General features: G+C 42.1%; 2 protein-coding genes across 3 annotated transcripts in view; one reads left to right on the forward strand and one right to left on the reverse strand.

The window, feature by feature from the left end:
* The window catches only part of LOC129723969 (mucin-12), a 148379-nt gene that overhangs the window by 98190 nt on the left and 30053 nt on the right, over window positions 1-20136 (reverse strand). The gene's annotated exons all lie outside the window — the stretch shown is intronic.
* LOC129723972 (rhodanese domain-containing protein CG4456) overlaps window positions 101-20136 on the forward strand; it is a 123260-nt gene continuing 103224 nt past the window's right edge. The window contains exon 1 of the mRNA XM_055678499.1: window positions 101-221. The gene's annotated coding sequence lies outside the window, so the exon portion shown is untranslated. The remainder of the gene's footprint in view (window positions 222-20136) is intronic.

Genomic DNA, 20136 nt, shown 5'->3' on the forward strand with positions numbered 1-20136 from the left:
GTGCGTTGTCGTCGTCGTGGTGCGGTGCAGCAGCAGTCCTAGCAAGCTTCGCTTAAATTTGCACTTCGTCTATGCTCTAGGCAGTAAGCCGGAACGCTTTCAATGCGTGCACTTGTTGTTTTGGACGTTGTGCAGCAGCTGCATCAGAAGCTGGAAGTGTGTTTGTGTGGAGACATTTTTCGTTGCAAACACGCTCCACCGACGGAGACGCTTGGTACAAGGTCGGTATAATACTGCTGATTTAGTTGAACCTGTACACACCGTTTAGAGGAAATTAGTTCCACTCAGCGGGAATATTTAGTTATAAATTACCGCTACTTCCAACACGCTTATTCTCTATTCATGTGTAATCATTTTATTAAAATTTTCCAAAGGTATTTTTAAGCCACGATTGAACATTGTAGTTGGTCATTAGTTGGGAATGCTTTCACAATGGAGCCGCTTATGTAACGCACAAATTCATCGAGTTTTTTCGAACCGGAATGCGTTGAACGTGGAACCGGTTATAATTGAACAGAGGTTTATTGGAACGAAAGTTTGACTGCCTGATCTGAATTGGGCAGACGATTCATGGTCAAAACCTGTATAGATTGCAATATTTTAACTATCGGTGAATCCTTCAGATAACTTCGAAACAATGATTTGATGCAATGTTGGATTTCTTGGATTCTTGTGAGTCCAATACAGCACGTTTAAATCAGTATAAGAAAAGTATTTTGAAAAATTGAAAGTTTTATGTATTCAAATGAACTGCAAAAATAAAGAAGAAAATAAGAAACACTGATCACACCGAATATGTTAAAATATAACTGAAAACAACCTGCTCCGATTTTTTGGAAACATTTCTATTAATTGTTTTTATTATTTTTCGATAATGTTTATCATTTTCATTTCTTTTCATTGTTAGTATATTTTTCATCTCTGATTAATCCACAATTTCTAATCCTTTTTCCCACAGTCGTTCGGCAAAGTTAGGTTTCAAGAGAAAGAAAAACTTTGTAAAACACACCATTCTATCTGTCTATTCAATCCTCTTCCGTGCACGGAGTTTTTCATGATTTGGAAAAAACTCTGCGTGTTAATTTGAGCCGAATATTTTGAACACTAATTGCATTTCGAAGAAGAAAGGGGCTTCTATGAGCACAGCAAAAAAATGTACTACAATGTTGGTTGCTATAACAAAATACATAATTTTACCGAAGAAAGTAGATTTTTATCTGTTATATTTCGTTATAAGTTATTAAAGATTTTCATTAAAAATTCACCAACAGATGTTCTACAATATTGAAAAATTGCAGAAAATTACTATAGAAAGTTATATTGAAACAATATTATTTAAAAGGCCATTCTATAGAAAACTCCACGAATATCCATTTGAATAGACAGATAGAAGTATGGTGTCTTCAACAAAGTTGTTTCTTACAAAATGTGCCTCGATTTCGTCGAACAAAGTGGATTTTTATTGGCAAAAGAAAATAATACTTTTAGGTTGATAAATTTCTTTCTTCCTATCCTATGCCGAATCCAGAACACACTTCCACAAACTCGGCATTGGGCTGCTCCTTTCCTGTCTCCCCTTACAGCCGCTGCTCGGGCATCCTCGTCGACAGCACACATGCAGGGCGTGTGAGGTCTGCCTCGGTGTCGTCGGCTTTTATCCAGGGGTGGCATTGCACAGCTCGATCGAACGATTTTCGCTATTTTCGAGTAGGTCACATAATGCCAGTTATGCTTTAAGCTTAAAAGGAGCTGTCATTGTCATTTGTCCTGCGGCTCATCTAACCCGCAAACCCGAAACAAATACGAAAAACTAAACATAACGCCCCCCAGCGGTCATTTAGTTTTGAACGAGTTGCTCGAAACGAAATGCGCAATGTCACCCCAGCTCTTTGCTAAATATTATCTTTGCCGGTCGAAATCCGCCATCCGTTCTACGTGGCAGGCCACTGTAACCTGTCGTGTTTCATTAGCTTGATAATATCAGCGTGTTTGTATACTTCGTTCAGCTCGTGATTCAGCGCCTGCGCCACACCCCATTTCCTAATTTGCCTCCGAGTATTGATTGCAGAATTCTACGCTTGAAAACTCCAAGTGCTCGTCGATCGGTCTTTTCTACGTCTAGGATTCATGTCCGTAGAGCGGCACCGGAAGGATCAGCGTCCTGTAGAGCGCAAATAAGCTATAGGACCTAAGCTGGCAACACAATCCGTTATAAGCCCTATTCGCTGCCAGCTACCATGTACTTCATTTTGGCAGTGTTTATAATGAGTCCAACTCTCGTAACTTCCCTTCTGAGAGCCGTAAAGGCCTCCACACCAATTATATCAATATCGTTTGCGAAGCCCAGATGCATGTAAGCCTTCGTGATGATGATGCGGCTCCTTTGCACACCTGCCCTTCGTATTGCACCTTCTAAAGCTATGTTGATCAGCATTTTGAAGAGCCAGTCACCTTGCTTCAGACCATCTAACGTTACAAACGCGTCCAAAACTTCGCCCGCTGTCCTGACGCATGGTGTGAAACCGTCAAGCGTCGCACGTAACAGTTCATTTAGTTTTTTTTTGGAAAACCATGTTCAAGCATAATTTGCCATAGCTCGTTGCGTTTCATTGTATCGTACGCTGCCTTAAAGTCTATAAACACATGATGTGTCTGCAAGTTGTGTTCTAGAAACATGCCGAGGATCTGTCTCAAGGTGAACATCTGGTCCGTTGTAGATCGTCCACTCGAAAACCGCATTGGTTCTCTCCAATAAAGGCTTCTTGCAACGGCGTCAGTCGATGGAACAGGATACGAAAGAGAATTTTGTAAGCGGAACTGAGGACAGTTATGCCTCGATAATAACTACAGTCGAGCCTATGTTCACATATGATAGGACATATGTGTCCTACCAACAAGTCCGTAAGTAGTTCCTCAGTAAGTTCCTCAGATTATAATCTGGTGAATTGCACTACACAGCCGCTCGCTCCCAACTTTGAAAAGTTTGGCCTACCAACTCATCCCCAGCGGCTTTGCGGTTCTTTAGCTCTTTGCAAGCATTCCTAATCTCGTCCAATGTTGGTGGGCTCAAAGCTTGTCCGTCCTCACCAATTTCTATACTATTCCTCTCGACGACTCTTCTACGTTTTTCACTGTTCAACACCCATTCAAAATGTTGCTTCCAACGTTTGGCCAACTGCGATTTATCGGTAATAGTGCTATAGAATCTCCTCGTGTCGTGCCTGGTGAAGTAATTCTCCGCCTGCGCGAGGACGCAATCGTAGTGCTCACGGTTCTTACGGCGGTAATGCCTATTTTAGGCAGCTCTTGCCTCCCTGTATTTCTCCTGCATCTGACGCATCTAACGTGTTGACGTAGGCCCGGTTCTTCTTTTCCACCACCTCTAGACACTCAGCATCGAACCACCCACTATGCGTGGTTCCCGTTGTCATGCCTATCACTTCTAGCGCTGTTTAACTGACCGCATCATGGATGTTCTTCCACTGCTCGTTCAGGTCCACTCCAGCTGGTTCACCGATCCGTCTATCAACTTTCCGAGTGTATTCTGCAGCAACTCCTTCCAGTGATAACCTTTGGATGTCCAGACTTATCTTCCTCGCCGATCTCAATTTATTTATTAGTAATCCAAGTCGATGTTTGACCCTCGAAAGGACCTCCTGAGGACGTCTGAAAAGTGCCGACCATGGATCAGCATGTGGTCGATCTGGGAGCAGGCCTGTCTATTGGCCATCCCCCTGGCCGCGGCAAAGTTCACTAGCCTCAAGCCGTTATCGGTGGTGGTAGAGTGAAGGCTTTCCCTACCAATAACGGGACGAAAGAACTCCTCCCGTCCGACTTGTGCGTTCGTATATTCGATGACGATCTTTATGTTGTGTTCTGGGCACTCTCCATACGTTTTCTCAAGGAGCTCAAAGAACTTCTCCTTCACGTCATCGGTTTTATCGTTTGTCGGAGCGTACACGTTGATAAGGCTGCAATTGAAGAATCTGCCCTTACTTACCTAACCAGTCAGCTCCAGGCCGAAGTTTCCCTTGCTCTTCGAAGAAATCGTCTCCATTCAACTCGGTCCATGGCTGCACCTTGCCATCGTTCCAGCCGGAACATTATCAAGCCTTCAGTCTGATGTACATCTCCGTCATCTTCTCAAGGGTTCGTACTAAAATATCAATGCCATCGGCGAAGCCAAAGAGCTGAACAAACATCTGCCCTTGACAGGGCCGACGGTTCATGTGGGTAGTATGGGTAGTAGTACCCACTCGGAAAATATCTATGTGGGTACTTACCCACACGGAACTATCTGAAAAATCCAAAAAAATGTAATGCTGCGAGCGACAGATTTTTTGATGGATATCGTTGAGTGAGAGGTTATAAATCTATAGATTTATTGTAAAGTTTCTCAGGAAAAAAGATTATTTTTTCAATTGTATCATTTACGATAGAGAATTTCATTTACGATAGAGTTCTAATGTTTTGTTTTCTGGTAAAAATTTTCCTTGCCAAATTTGAGCTCAATCGGACTTTGGGAAGTAGAGTTTTAAAGCGGTCAAAGTTACAGTACTTTGATCGATGAAATGATGAGCTGGGAGTGTCTCTTGTGTGTTCTGGTGTAGCTCGAATCTCCTAGCTCGAAAGTTCCCATGTCCCTGAAAGTTTATTTTTTTTAACAATTTTTTATGATATAACATCAGATCTCGACATTTCATGCATTTCTAAGAGATTTGCTATAAAAAAAATCGATTTCGGAAACTTCAAGAACTACTCTTGTGCATTTTAGGCTGGTTAAAAATGTAAGTCTTTCACGACTGTAAGTGAAACCTTATCAGAAATTCGATTGAGCTCAAATTTTGGATGAAGACTTTTTTCGAGAAGACAAAATTGTTTAGCCCTAACGTTAATTAATAAAATGCTTAAAAAATGCCGGTGCAACCGGCCAAACATGGACATCAGAGGGCGGCGGTCCCGTCCATTGGTCTCGGAGCTGCAGGCAATAATGCAGTGGCAGCGGCTGAATAATATGGTCGAGTCGATTTTTCCGGCGAATCGTGACGTGATGGTGGTGGTCGACGTTGAGACCTATCTGGCAACGACTGGCAGGGCACTGCGTATTTTACTTCCTCCACGAAGGAAGTAAGCTCTGAGGTGAGATTTATTTCACACACCAAGTTCCCAAAGAAGGTGCTGCTGTGGCTGACAATTAGCGAGAAGCTCCGTACTAGCCGTGAACGGGGAAATTTATAGTACGAAATACCAACGGAAGTTGAGTCGTTCATAAAGAAATACCATGAAGTGAAGAAGCTGTGCTCTGGCCGGATCTGGAGTCGGCCCACTACTCGAAGCAATCGTTGGAGGAGTTGAAGTGGCTGTATATCAATGCGGAGTTCCTGGGCGAACCAGAAGCGTAAGACCTACTCCAACAATTTTGTCGCAAAAATTGAGGAGGAATTGATAAATAAAACGAAGTAAGAACTCAAAAACATGCCTACACGCATGTTTTTGTCCACCATGGCGAATGTTCCGGTAAACTCCCGGAAGGCCACTCGTAAGGGCGTAGAATTGCTTTTGCAAGTGAGCTTATAAAATTACCTTCCATGGTAAATTCATTGAAAACAATTATCTGTCTTGGTTTTTTGCTATCACAATCCGCAATTTTTAAATGCAAACATTACTAATTAACAAAGTTCGAAAATCCAATTTCTTTTAGACATTCCATTGGCATCCATTGTTGATTTACTGTCAAATTTTCGTAAAATTATGTTCAGGTATCTCTAGGTCGCCCCCCCGGCTACGCCTTTGCACAGAACAGATATGCAACTTCAAACAAAACTCTGCAGCAAATCGGTGCCCAAGCTTTCGCATTCATTTCTTGCTGTTCCATCCTACATTGATTTTACAGTGCATCGTTCGAACAGTTCGCTCCAGAAGTTTGAACATGCACCAAAAAATTATTTTTTTTGCTTCACCACCAGGCAAAAAGGTGATCTTGAATAGTTGAATCTATCATAATCAAGTTAAGACAGGACCGCATTCACGAGATCTTTAAAGCGGAAATTCAGTAACAATTCACAATCAACGTCAATAGAACAAATTAAACTAAAAATCTTTCAACCATTCAAACATTGTTTAACATATTTTCTTGGATCGTACACCTCGCGACTGTTGAAACTATTTTAACCTGTTAGTTGATTTGCTTGAATATCTTCGTTGGACTTGGAAACCAAATTTCTCGACCAACGACAATATTGTTTTTTTCTCGTACCGTTTTTTATACCTATAGGTATAAAACATTGCAAGTAATGCATATCAGACATTGCAAGTAATGCATATCAGACGCGCTATACACAGCACTGCTTAAGACATTAGGTACAATGTAAAAAAAATGATTGTCGTTAGTCAAGATATTTAGATTCCTCAATAAGCATAGAAGGTCATTAATAGGCTATCTGGCCAAATGCCCGCGCGTGCCTATTCGAGCAGAGTCCAAACATTCCAAATGCCAAGTTTCCAATCTTTGTCCTTTTTCGTTTGCCCATAGGTCTCTATAGGTCTAGTGGTCCCCGTGGCTCTGTGGTTAGCGATGTCGGTCGGCTAGCTCTCCCACACGGTTGTGATATCGGGTTCGATTCCCGATCGAGTCGAGGATATTTTCGTGCTGGAAATTTTCTCGACTCAGCACTGGGGCACGGTGTATCGTTGTACTTATCCTACATATGCAAAATGTGCCAAAAACAATATCGATAACGAATTCTCTCAACTAATCTAGTTGATTGAGACCGCTATTAGCCCCAAGGCTATGCGTGCGATATTGTATAGGTCTATACCGATTGTTCCGATTCGTCATTCCCTGGATTCGTAGAGTTCAGCCATCCGCTCCGGAATCGCTGTTTGAGCCGCCCCTAACCTGGGGAACAATCGATCAGGCAAGCTGCTCTCCAAGGAGAATTATTGCAACAACTTTGCTGAAAACACTACGGCTTTGAAAACAATTTACCTTGGGATCAAAATACTTTCGATCAAACAGCTTTGTAACCAGCGTGCAACGTGTGTGTGAAGTTTTCAGAATTTTCCAGTTACTTTGTCTCGTGATTCAACTGCTCAGAAGTTTAGGTCCTCAGCAAAGTTGTTCAGGAGGGCAAGGGCTTTCGGTTTATGGACAGTTTGATTAGAAATGAGACCACTATATGGCTCTAGTGCGCATTTAGTTTTGAATGTTATGTACTAAATCTATCTTGAGAATCCATCTACGTAGAAAGTTGCAATCTTGAGCAACTAAGTGTTTGCACACTTGCATTAGCGTCACGAAACGGGGAAATCATTCCCTCAGATGTTCATCAGGCCCAAGATGATTCTAAATATTTTCCTCTATTGTTGTGTTTTTTTTTTCTTCTGTTGACGATTTAATTGTTTTGTTGGCTCTGTGATAATGGTAATGTTTTTCAATGCTCTAAAATACGGTAAAAACGGTACGGTTGTTTGCTCGTGTAACATCAAACTATTTGCTTCAATTATTTGATCAAAATATTTGCTCTCTTATTTGCTTAACAAAAACTTTGGCAAATATATGCTTCGTTTGTCAATGTTTTCTCTACTGAGCGAATATTTACTAGAATTTTTCTTTTGTTCATTACTACAATTTTTCACTTGTTCATACGGGCCCTATTTTTCACTGTCAAAATTAATAAAGAACCAAAAACCGACCTCAACTCAACAAAAACTTTCGTTCTTATCAATGAACAATGAAGGTGCAGCTTCCTGCAAGGAAATCCACACCAAGTGCAGAACGGATCTCCTGGTAAAACCGGTTGCCACAGCTCACAGGTGCCAGAACCAGTTTCCGCCGCGGTCCCACGTACAGCAGCTACGACAATTCCCTAGCTCCGCTAGAGAAATAGAGTGAATATGTCATGAAACTGCAGAAAAATACCGCGCCTCCTAATATCTTCCGCTGGCTCCCTTCCCGTGAACCACGACAAAAATCTAAGTAAACTTCGCGCACGGTTTGGTGTTTCTCCTACTCTATATTGTTACTATCTCGCGTCAAGCCATTTTCCAGGTTGGACTTGACCAAAACGACGAAAGCAAAAGCAGCCGGCACCTGGGAGCAGCAAAATCGGAGGGAACGGCGAATGAGCCGCGGAAGCTGCCGCACAGTACACTGTGGCTAGCGAAGACGTGGACGACGACGACGACGACGAGACGAAACAAGAGACTGGAACCCCCGTCAAACTTGCCAAACGAGTTTTCGCAACCCCGGCCCTCGACAGACAGCACATACCATCCATCCTTCACTGCCCTGGGCCAGCCACCACCGATCGGCTGGCTATTAGAATCCCTTCGTACTCGCATACAACGTCGTTCTGTTGTATTCCGGTTTTGCGAAACCAAGCGCACCATTTAAATTTTAAACTGTACCACGGTACTGTCGCTGGTGCATCCAAGTAACCATCGAGCGAATATCAGAGCCACCGCAAATTAAGTGCCCCGTGACTATGCCACCACACTTCGTGGTTGGTCGTGATGTGGCTGTTAAATGGACAATTTTTCGCGTTTGAGTGTTTGAAGATTGGACGATGAGTTCCGAGAACAAGATTTATCGTCAAGCTACTATTTTAAACTAGCAAAGCTTCAGAAAGAAAAAATTGAATGTCTGTATTTATTTTTAACCAACCCCATGACATTGACAACTCCTAAAAGCAGACTGTTTCTAATGATATGCTAGCAGCCTACTTAGTTAGCTTTCGTACGTGGTCATTCATAAATGCATACAACCGGCGTTTTGTGAGGAAGGTAAAGTTTATTTATTTCAACAATAAGGAAATTCTACCTCCCCGATCCGCTTATTTTTCCGCCCCTTGTGTGGTTGTGGGTCAACAATTGTAACTTATATTGTTGACTGACTTTTGAATATATTAACACACGTAATGTTACATTCTTCTTGGCTGACAGCACAACTCCGCCACAGCAAACGGGTGCAACGCGGAAATGGGTGTAAACCTGTGCGGTATGTGTGGTGTGTAGCGTGTCTGTGAGCCACTCTGAAAAGGTTTTGCCGCCGGGAATAAATTAATGCTTTCGGTTCCATTTCGCAAACAGAATTAGTTTGAATAATTTCACACGCACCGGTAAAATACGCCGGTGTTGACTGGCCCCGAGAACTTGTGCCTGTCGGCGGCCGGTGGCTGACGGGTGGTAGATGGGTTAATGGTGTGAACTGACCTAGATTGGCGACGATTCGACACCCACGGCATCCCCCGCCGCCAACGGGTCGAAACGTAAATGGGGTTAATCGAGGAAAAGAGAATTATGGGGCACAAATACCGGTTATCACACAGCATAATGTACACTAGGTAATGAGAAGATTTCAGCGCTTGGAAGGTATCAAACGGCCAGTGATCATAACAAGAAACGGGCACAGACTGCTCCAGTTATTAGATTTGTGAGATTGTTGGCCTTAACCTGATTAAGCATGTAGGGTGTTGTGTCTCTTTTAGCTTCAGTAACATTATTATTCTGTAAGCTTTTAATTTGCGACACTTGTGCCATTTTTTTCGGCAAGTTTTTAAAACTGTAGAAACTTTCGTTTTTAAAACGTAAAAACATGTTCTTTTCAAAAAATAAGGCAATTAGTTCGAATGAGTTTACCCCTCGATATATATTTCAAATGAAATTGAAATTTCATTATATCTCAAATTATTTGGTCGAATGTATTATAATTTCAGTGAAATAACGCACATTGATATAGTACGAAACTCCCCTCGCCCACTTTCGTAAAATGAAACATACAACAAAAGACCGACGCATGTACGCACACTATTCCCTTGTCGAGCACGTCATGGTCACCGTTTTCATTCAAAATTCAATTTTTGAGTTTGATTTTTCCACCATGGAGTCTACCAGGTTGTTACATGAATGTTAAACGACGACGACGAACAGAGAAATAGTCACCTGACAGCGTCGTTTGAACAGCGCATAGCAATGGGCAAAATCGATCCGATTTTTGCAAAATCGATCTTTTCGGGCCGATTCATCGATTTTTTGAATCGATTTCTCTGCGCGCGATCTTCTACTGAATCGATCCTTTGGATGGCAAGATCGTTTTTTTTTTTCGCCTGAAAAATAAATGTGTGCAAAACGGATTGAAGACAATAGTGATTGCATTTATTGTTGCTAACGTAATCTGCGGCCGAATTCCGAGAACACTTTTTTTGAAGAGAAGAAAATTTCTTCATTGATAGTATACAAAATTTTTTTCTTCTCCGAAGAAGTGTGTGCTCGGAACTCGGACACTGATCTGAAAAATGTGTCAATTTTTTACCGGGATGACCATAGTTGAAGAATGGGCTAAAGTTCAATAGACATGAAACCGAGGAAAACGCATTTCAAATGTTTTTGCTGGTTCAAACAATTGTCTACGTCCATGACAACTTTTTTCATGAGTATGTCACCACCCCCACAAGGTTCCAGAATATCCAGCTTTCCACGAACGGTAAGGGCGGATAGGGCACGCTGCCCATTTTGACGTTTTCTGTAGGTCAGGGAAGCTGGATAACCTTGTCGTCGAGCTGAAAAAGAACAATCCGCAGCCAAATTAAATCCCTCCAGTATTTTTAACGCAGTAACCATTTTTTTGCCTTTGTAAACGCGACATCAATAGACAAACCCGTATGAAATTTGGCTAATACGCATGCGTTGTGAAATATATCAAGGATTAGGGATGGGTGAAACGGCTCTTTTGCAAGAGCGGCTCTGAACTGACTCATGGTCAGCGTGCCAGGTATCCAGATTTAGCTGGATTATCCAGATTTTTGAACATGTATCCAGGTAGACAGATTTGATGTCCAATTATCCAGATTTTTCATGAATGATCCAGATTTTATCCAGATTTTATTTTCTCTGTTCCGCAAAAAGGTCATAAGTTCAAATTTGGCGCGAAATTTTGCAATTTCGTCACCACAAATTTTACGTACCCCAAGACTTTTATCCGAAGAACTTACCTTTCACCCCAAGAAATGACTTCCAGATTTTTTCCAGATTTTTTTTTTACCTTATCCAGATTTTTGAAAAAATGACCTGGCAACGCTGCTCATGGTTCACAATGATTCACGAGCGTTGACAGTTCGTGTTGTCTCGGTAAACTTCGGGTTCACGCGAACCAAACAGTTCTGCTGCGCCCAAAGAACCGTGGTTCTTTTTCGTGAGCTGTTCGTTCTTTCGCTCTTTTCTAAGAACCGGTTCATATGAACGGCTCGTGAGCCGTTCGCCCATCCCTAGCGAGGGTGAAAAGAACGACGAAATAAGTTTGCACCTCGAACTGAATATAAATTACCGACCACAAGACCGCCTCGAAAGTTTGACATATATTGTCTACAATCATTACTAACTGATTGGTGTAGATTGGGGTGGCAATGGACTTTGACAGTTTTATTTAGAAGTAGTGTTCAATGTTCACAGTTAGCAAAATTTCGATTTTTCGGATAACACCCGACCTCGACGTTTTATGTATTTCTAATAACCCGTTCACGTGATGTAATATTGCTCATCTTGATTTCAAATCCCATACTCCAAATTTTCCGTGAAAACTAGATGTATGTATGTTTCAAGATACGCGATATCACATGATATCTGCTATAGTGTGAACAAGGCATAAGACATTTGGCACAAAAAAAACTATTTCAAACTGTGCTTTTATTCAGAAGTCGAGAAAGTAAAATTTAGACCAAATACTCCTAAATTCCGATTGAGCTGAAATTTTGCATTGCATTGGATATTGAATTTACCATTTTGGATATTAGCCAACATTATTTCATATTTGCTACCTCCGCAAGTGCACTTTTTGAAAATTGGCTTCCGTAGGGACGTTGTTTACTATCGTTGTGGGTGTTTACTATCAAGCACCAATTTTTTGATTTCGGTAGAAAAGGCATATGCGCTTATTTTTCAACTATGAGTAGCGGGGTACTCGTTAACTCAAATATTGCAAAAGTTGAATTAAATGTTCGTGCATATGCCGTGCTGCATTCTGTTCTGCATGGTGTCGCATTCGCCATTTTTGTTTATTTGAGTTTGTGCTGCGGATATTCCGATTTTTTTATGAATTGGGTTGTTCAGCTATATCAGTTTTTTCTATCATCTGAAAGATCTGAATTTTCTAAGTAAAACGTGATTTAAAAAAAATTATATCAATGTCCTTCGCTTTTTAAATCACGATTTGAAACTGCTTGAAATTTGCTCGAAACCGCTACAATGACAGATCGCCCAACTACCAACTGTCATTGTAGCGATTCAGAGCTTTTGTTTTTTTTCATAAAAACCGAAGGAAAATGATATGATGTTTTGAAAAATCACGTTTTACTTAGAAAGTTACACTCTTTTGGATGATAAATAAAAATCGAAAATCCGTGAATAGCTAAACAACCCAATTATACAGGTTTGGATTGCCCTTAGTGCATCCGAAACAATAGACCATTTCACGAACTCACAGGAGTCTCGGATCCTGCTGACGTTGATGATGCTTTCACGTGTATTATTTTTTTTTTTTTTTTAAACTCTAATATTTATTTAGGCCCAACCGCGAAGCATAACGGGGCCGAATATCTTTTGGAGTAGGGAAAAGCCAGCTTGAGTAGAGCCTGTATCCCGACTGCTCCTCCTCAAACAGGCATAAAAACCCTCTCATCTTTTCTCTTTAAAAAATACAATTTAAAAATACATGTCATTTAAGCCTACGACTAACATTAACATCAAAGTTTTTCTCTTTATAACTAAATACTAATCCTTACTACTATTCGTTGAGGGTGATGGTTCCTTATCTCTTTGAAATCAAAACTTATATCTAAGATCGGTGGATCCTGTCTCTCAAAAAGAAGCGATGATTCATGTTTCTATAAAAAAATGAACGAAAGAAAGAAGAAAAAAAAAACAGAATTAGTGTGAAACTTTTTATGATTGTTGTGTTGGGAGAAATCAGGAGAGAAAGCATAGAGATAATCAAATTCGATACTTGATATCTCTTAAAAAGTCGTAAATGGGTATTACAAGCGCGGGGTTGCGGCTAGCAAGCACATCCCGTACTTGCATTGTAAACGTCTCTTTCTGTTTCCGGAGAGAATCTATAAGCTTGGCCCTTGCTCTGTGGTACTTAGGGCATACGAAGACTATGTGGTCAATATCTTCGTACCCTCCACATTCGCACAGATTACTATCGACTAAGTTTATTCGATAGAGGTGTGCGTTTGCAACATAGTGATTGGACATTAGGCGCGAAATAACTCGAATGAAATCACGAGTTAAATCTAACCCTTTGAACCAAGCTTTTGTAGACACTTTGGGCGAGATCGAGTGCATCCATCGCCCAAGGTCGTCTTTATCCCACTTTTCCTGCCAGTTTTCCAGAGCCAGTTGTCGGGGCAGATGAAAATACTCGGTATAGGTGATCGGTCTATCAAATATATCTCCTTCTATGGCACCCCTTTTTGCTAATAAATCAGCTTCTTCATTGCCTGGGATTGAGCAATGAGAGGGGACCCACACAAAGCAGATAATGAAAGACCGATCAACCAGCACTTCTAATATCCGTCTAATTTCCGGAAGGAAATAGGACGGGTGCTTGACCGGTTTAATCGATCGGAGAGCTTCGATAGAACTGAGGCTGTCCGAGAAGATGAAGTAATTGTCTGGTGTCTTGAGCTCGATAATTCGCAGTGAATTGTGTATGGCAGCTAATTCAGCTACGTATATGGAGCAGGGCTGTGCCAGTTTGCGAGATATGCGATGATCTGTGTTACACGTGTATTATGTCAGCGGTTCCAAACTTTCTGTCAAAATTTCGTTCATGAATCAAGTTCACAAACGTCTCGTGAAATGGTCTATGGGATGAGCGACAACGAAAACTCTTAGAAGAAAAAAACCGCCAAAAGAGTACACGCGGTAAAAGAAGATGACAATAAACTAAAAAAGCCGTATCGTTAGTAGATGTTGTGAACGAAAACTTGTTGAACATGATTGATACACCAGAAAACGCAAACAAAACAAAATCTCCATAAATAAAACCAAAAAAGGTCGTAAAAAGCTTATACCGAACAAAAATCGATTTTTTGTTGAATCGATTTTCCAGCCTCGATTTTCTTATGAATCGATTTTATTTATTTTGATTAATCGATGCAGGGGAATCGATTTTTTTTCAGAGATCGCCCATTGCTCACAGCGCAATCCAAGTAGGCAGCAGACATACCATAAAAGCCTGTACTCGGCACCTTATTGGTCAGCGGACGGGGGGTGAATGCATAACTGTGATACAATAGCAGCGAGCGAAATGTGCAGCGCCACCGTGTAACCGGACTTAACCTTCAAATCACGACGACCGGGCGGTCGTACCAGCAATGGTGAAAAGGTTCGCCATCCGCCAAATTAAGGTCAATTCGCGAGTTGATTTATCGTTTTTTGCTGTGACAAACTGTGTGCGCATCTTTTTTGCCGGCCAAATGTCAGTGGGTCGTCTACTGATGGCTGCTGAATGCAAACCAAGTTTACGAAGATCGTCGAATGTCATCGTAAAGTCTGGCTGCCCTGTCTCAGTCTCTGTGAAAGTCGATAAGACATTCCTTTCCCTTTGCACTTTAATATATTTTCCAATCAAAAACAGCGCATTTTGCTTTGCCCGTTCACTTGCCTACTCCGCTGTCCTGCGCGCCGCTGAATGGTCTTTGATGGACTTGGCTTAGTGTGTAATCGGTGCGGAGAAAGTTTTTGTGTGCCTTCTGCGCAGCAGGCGAGAAAGTGTGTTCGTATGCAGTGCAATCCGCGAGCATCGGTGGTGGCGGTAGTAGGCGGTATTACGAAAGATTATAGCCTATTTAAAGGTGTTAAATAGTTCAATGACGGTGCACATTTAATCCATACGATCAACTTAAAAATAGAGAGTCTTGAATAGCTTTTTTTTCTAAGTTGCTGCGAGCAGCTTCCGGAACGGATTGTTATGGAGAATAGAAAATAAATCACACTGTTCTATCTATTTGGTACCTAATTTCTTGCTATGTTTAGAAATGCAAACGTCCTACTTTGTAAAACAACATAAAAGGTCCATGTGGAAAAATTAGATAAGTACGAAGTGAATTTTTTTCATGAAACGTTTTTTTATGTAAGACTTTAATCATCTATAACTGAAAGAGAAACCTCAATGGAGATCTGGTAACCAACCCTCAGTCTGAGATAAAGGTCGTACACGGCTGTGTCCTCATGTTGAGGCCATGGATCATGGATAACGGTTCCTAGCTAGCTATATCTATGATACCAGCCCCGTCGCGAGACCAGATATCGCAGTCCTAGCAAGATAGAATCCAGATAATAATACGGCATGGGATAATCGGCATGGACCTCGATATTTGGAATGTAAAGACCAATTGGTTGTCCCACTAAGAAAGGAAAGTAACCGGTTTACGGACGCGATAGTCGACCTCCGCAATGCGTTCCTTCGTTCAAGACGGAGATTGCAACTCGTGCGAACCGAGAAACTTAGAGTAGAGCGCCGTGCAGCATTCGGGTCTGCAAGATTGGCACTAAAGAGTGCAATTGAGGCGATTACGCTATGCGCAAGTGCCAATACGAATCCGTGGGGTAACGATGCGGGATCGTCACGGTCATTAGCGATTACAATCTATGCTGGAGCGTATTATCGAAGGACTTGTTCCACGCCATGAGCCAAGTTCTTGGCCTCCGATGGTCCAGTCTTACGTCCGTCGTTCCAATATCTCAGACACAAATCAGGCATGGTCGGCCAACCTGCTAGGCATCCAATCCGTGAGCGACAATAGTCGTGTCACGGTTGAGGAGGAGGCAAGCGTTATGAAAGAGGGATTCATTGTAATCGCCAGCTCCTTAACCCGAATCAACACAGAAATTTCCAAGAATATTTGAGGCTGTTCCAGGTAGTCATGCAGAAATGCCTGGATGACCACCTTTCCTCGGGGAGGTAGAAGCCACAGGAACCGGTCGTATTGCCGAAGGCTGGCAAACCGCCAGCGGACCCATCGACCCATCGCATAAAGACCCATCGGCATACAGACCCATCTGTCTGTTGGACACTGCCGGCAAGGTGCTCGAGAGGATTATTCTCAACAGACTGGTGGAGTATAAAGAGGGCGTAAACGGACAGACAAGGAGACAATGGGCTTACGAGATGCCAGGAAGTCATTCTTGGTGATCAGATGGCAGCGGGGATGGTTCAATCCAGCGAAGGGTAGATGGACGCATCGACTTATCCCAGAGATATCCGGATGAGTCCGGAGGCGTCATGGAGAAGTGAACTTCAACCTGACGCTGTGCTGTCAGACCATGGCTGCTTCAGACTCGGGGTCCCACGTGTGGATCTGAATGTGGAGGAGAACGCTGAGCATGTCTTTTTCGCGCGAGTAAGGAGCGACGTTATGGTAGTAAGTTGGCTAGACACTACTCTGGACAGCTTAGCTCAGAAGATGTGCGAAGACCCGGATATCTGGGGTGCGGTTTATGCAGCCGCATCTCAGATAGTCCCGAAGCTACAACGTGTGTAACAGGTCATCCACGAACACGCTAGTGGTAGCTAACTGCTAGTCTCCAAGTGGTTAGCTTTGAGATATAAAACAAAAGAGTTTGCATGAAGCACAAAAAGCCACATCCCGACGTAGGGTTTTAGTGGGTTCGGTTTTATTCAACCCCACTCTCTGAACTATCGTCTTAGGTGTCTGTGAGCAGATTTCACCGCCACCTTGAAAAAATCCAGCGATCATCAACTGGCTGAAAAGTTCTCGCAGAAAATTGGTGGGCGGTTTGATGAGCAAGTTGGAGATGACCTCAACAAACAGTGGAGACGTCATAAGTTTGCCTGTGACGCGTCAGAACGGAGAGAGATATCGAGCAGATATAGCCGCTCGATAGTAAAAAGAGGCTCCATCTCTGAAGAAACGTGAGCATTGGGAGCTCTTACGGAGGCGGAGAAGCAACACCAGACACGATGGAAGAAGCTTTTATAAAATAATTACTGTATCAGAAACCCAGCCGTGTTAGCCCCTATCATGTCCAACGACTGGGAGAACCGATAAATCAGAGGTGGCCGTCTTAGTTTGCTGTTATACGGCGAGGAAGACAGAGTTGTCGAAAAGGATTGGATGAATATTGATCCCTTCGACGCCTTTGTCTTCCTCGCTGTTCAACAGCACACTTAAACGGCCACCTTTGATTTATCACACAAGCTGTAGTTCCATCATCTATGTACTAGACGAAAAAGTCAGTGTAAGAGCTGAGAAAGTGTAAGGCAGCTGGGAAAGACGGCATTCCGCCGAACTCTTCTAAATCGAAAGCGCTGTACCGTACCATCCACCGATCATGCCAAAAGTGCGGTGTGATAAAAAATTTACCTCGGTTGAAAAGGAAGGGTTGGAAAGTATGGCCGAAGGGAGCACATTACAAGGAAAGAAATTGCCACTTTGCAAGAAATCCTCGATAAATTTCGAGAATTCAACTTGCAGACTCGACATCTATTCATAGACTTCAGGGCAGCGTACGATTCAGTTAAGAGAAAGAAGTAAAGGCAGATTATGCTGGAACATGGTTTTCAACAAAAATGATAAGACTGATACGTGCCACCCTTGATTGTTCCACATCAAGTGTCAGGATAGCCGAATTACGAAGTCTTACATGCTCCTAGGTTTTGCGAAAAATGTCGAAATAATCAGGATTAACTGTAGAGCTGTGGAAGAGGCCTTTGGATCTCTCAAGAGGGAAGCTGCGAAAATGGTGCTTGCCATAAACTCTACCGAAACGAAATATATGGTGGCTGGTAGACAGCGTGGTATCATTTGAATCATTTAAAGTAGTTGACGATCTTGTTTACCTGGGTACATTGATGACGTGTGACAATGAGGTTAGCCGTGAGATAGGGAGGCAGATAGTAGCCGCAAACAGGAGTTTCTACAAATTACTCTTTGGTCATGAAGCATGGACGCAAAACGAGGCTGATCGACGAGTTCTTGGTGTTCAAATGGATAAAACACGGCAGACTTCAGTAGTTTGGACATGTAGCTAGAATTGAGTGCAGAAAAGGATGCAGGATTTGCGAAAACTCACCAGAAAACACGCTAAATGCTGATCATGGAATAATTCTCTAAGTTTTCCTTAGTTTCTTTAAACACCCTCAAAACCTATTCCAGTAATTGAAAATGGCGTTCATTTTCTTGTAACCAATGAAAACTCAAACACCTGCCCGGCAGTTTGTAGAAAGTATTCCTAATTTCAGTTTAAGTTTTATGAGTCCAATTGAAGATGACATTACTTCAGATAATTAAAACACTGCCTTTTTTCTGAAAGTTTGCAATTTAGTTTATTGTAAGATTCTTCGCTAATAAGGTTGAAAAGTCTCAATTTGGCATTGGCCGCACGAAATGACTAGCTGATAATTCATTTTAAAATGCCTAAAACCAAAACAGTCTAAATCGGTCCACTCTACCATAACCTGTCTGTCTGAGAATACATTTTAATTCCCAGAGCGTGACTGAAATCGAAAGTAATATCGGATTTCAAACCACAATTTTTATTGAGTCTACAATAAAATGAAAACCTCTCACTGGGTAGGTTAGTGTTCGGCACTCCTAGATTGTTCCATTAAGCGGTTGCTACGGGAACGGCATCATTAGTTTCGCCTGCTTCATTCCTTATTGCTGATCCCATAAACGATTCGAATTCGATGTTGAATTGGAAAAGGTAATCAGACAAGTAACAGATGAGGTCGGTCTACTAATGATTTGTATGACACTGTGCACAATGCTTTTTACTCAACTAGCGTCTTCTCGTCTAAGTGGAGTTAAGTTGAACTCTAGTTATTCTGTTTCATGAAAAAATACGGCTTAATTGTGGGAAAGTGATTTGCATTTACTTTTTTCTGATCGATATTTACAATCCAATCTGAAAGTTATCTTTTTATTGGGGACTCTATATCAGTCTTAAGTGCTTTCAGTGCTGTCAAACATAATTTCGGCGAAGAAACGACTGCCAAGATCAACCGATTGTTGTCTGGGTCGATAAAACGGTAATAAAAGGTGTGATTTATGTCCGTCCGCCAACTATTTTAGGATCTCCAGAATGTCAAAGATCATTCACTAGTTTATCACTTCATGGTTACAACAGGATTTCCAATTTCCTTTATTAATCTCTGCCACAATTGCTTCCTTGTTTGTTTGAAGTCCATAGACACTGCACTCAGATTTTCTACGTTACCAGCAAGCTGCACTCAAGAGGTCCCGCAAACATTCGCAGATGGATAAAGAATAGAAACCTTCCAATGAGTGGAGTAAACACGAAAAGTGTACTGCACGGGAATCCCCCTTTCCCTCCACTAATTACACTCTGGTGAGGGGGTAATGCACTACAAGGAAATATTGTCAACAGCGAGAGACGCGCCATCAACAAGACATAAACAAACTCAAAAAGTCAAAACCATCGCGCTGCAATGGCGTCAACCGGTGACGATTGTACGTACGTACCTACAGGCAGTATCTGCATACTGGCAAACGAATGCAATGTATCGGAATTTATTTTATTTATCGTAAACGACTTTTTTTCTGGCGTTCCTTCTTCTCGCCGTGTCTGCGCGTTTCTCTTCACGGTGTCGGCCGGCCAATTTTCAAGGCCAAATTTTACATCGTTCATTAACAGCTGACGACAAAAGGCGAATCTGTTGGCTCGGCGGGAGACCACGAGGACGAAAGAGAGTCTGGCCTGGCGTCTCCGTGTACACTGGCAGAGTATGAGTGAGTGTGTGCACGCCTCGGTGCTGATGGGTAAATAAACGTTTCTACGTTCTGCGGCGCGGAATCTGGCCTGATTCCTGCTAGCGCACTGTACTTTTATAGTACGTAGCCAGTCGATTTCGGTCGGAGATTTGCTGCGACGTTTGACAGCACCGCCGTCGTACGCCGTATTAATAGAATTTCCTCAAGTTGAAAAATCAAAACTATACGATGTTTGGAATGCGGTATACATGTTTAGTGAATAATGGTTTGTTTTGTGTTTTTGTTTTTTTTCTGCTTAAATCTGTTACACAGTTTCAATAATGTAAAAGGAAATGCTTACCAGAAAGATGTGCACAAAATTTCTGTTGAAAAATCTGGA

Source organism: Wyeomyia smithii, chromosome 2 (genome assembly GCF_029784165.1).
Source record: "Wyeomyia smithii strain HCP4-BCI-WySm-NY-G18 chromosome 2, ASM2978416v1, whole genome shotgun sequence".
NCBI classification, from domain to species: Eukaryota; Metazoa; Arthropoda; class Insecta; order Diptera; family Culicidae; genus Wyeomyia; species Wyeomyia smithii.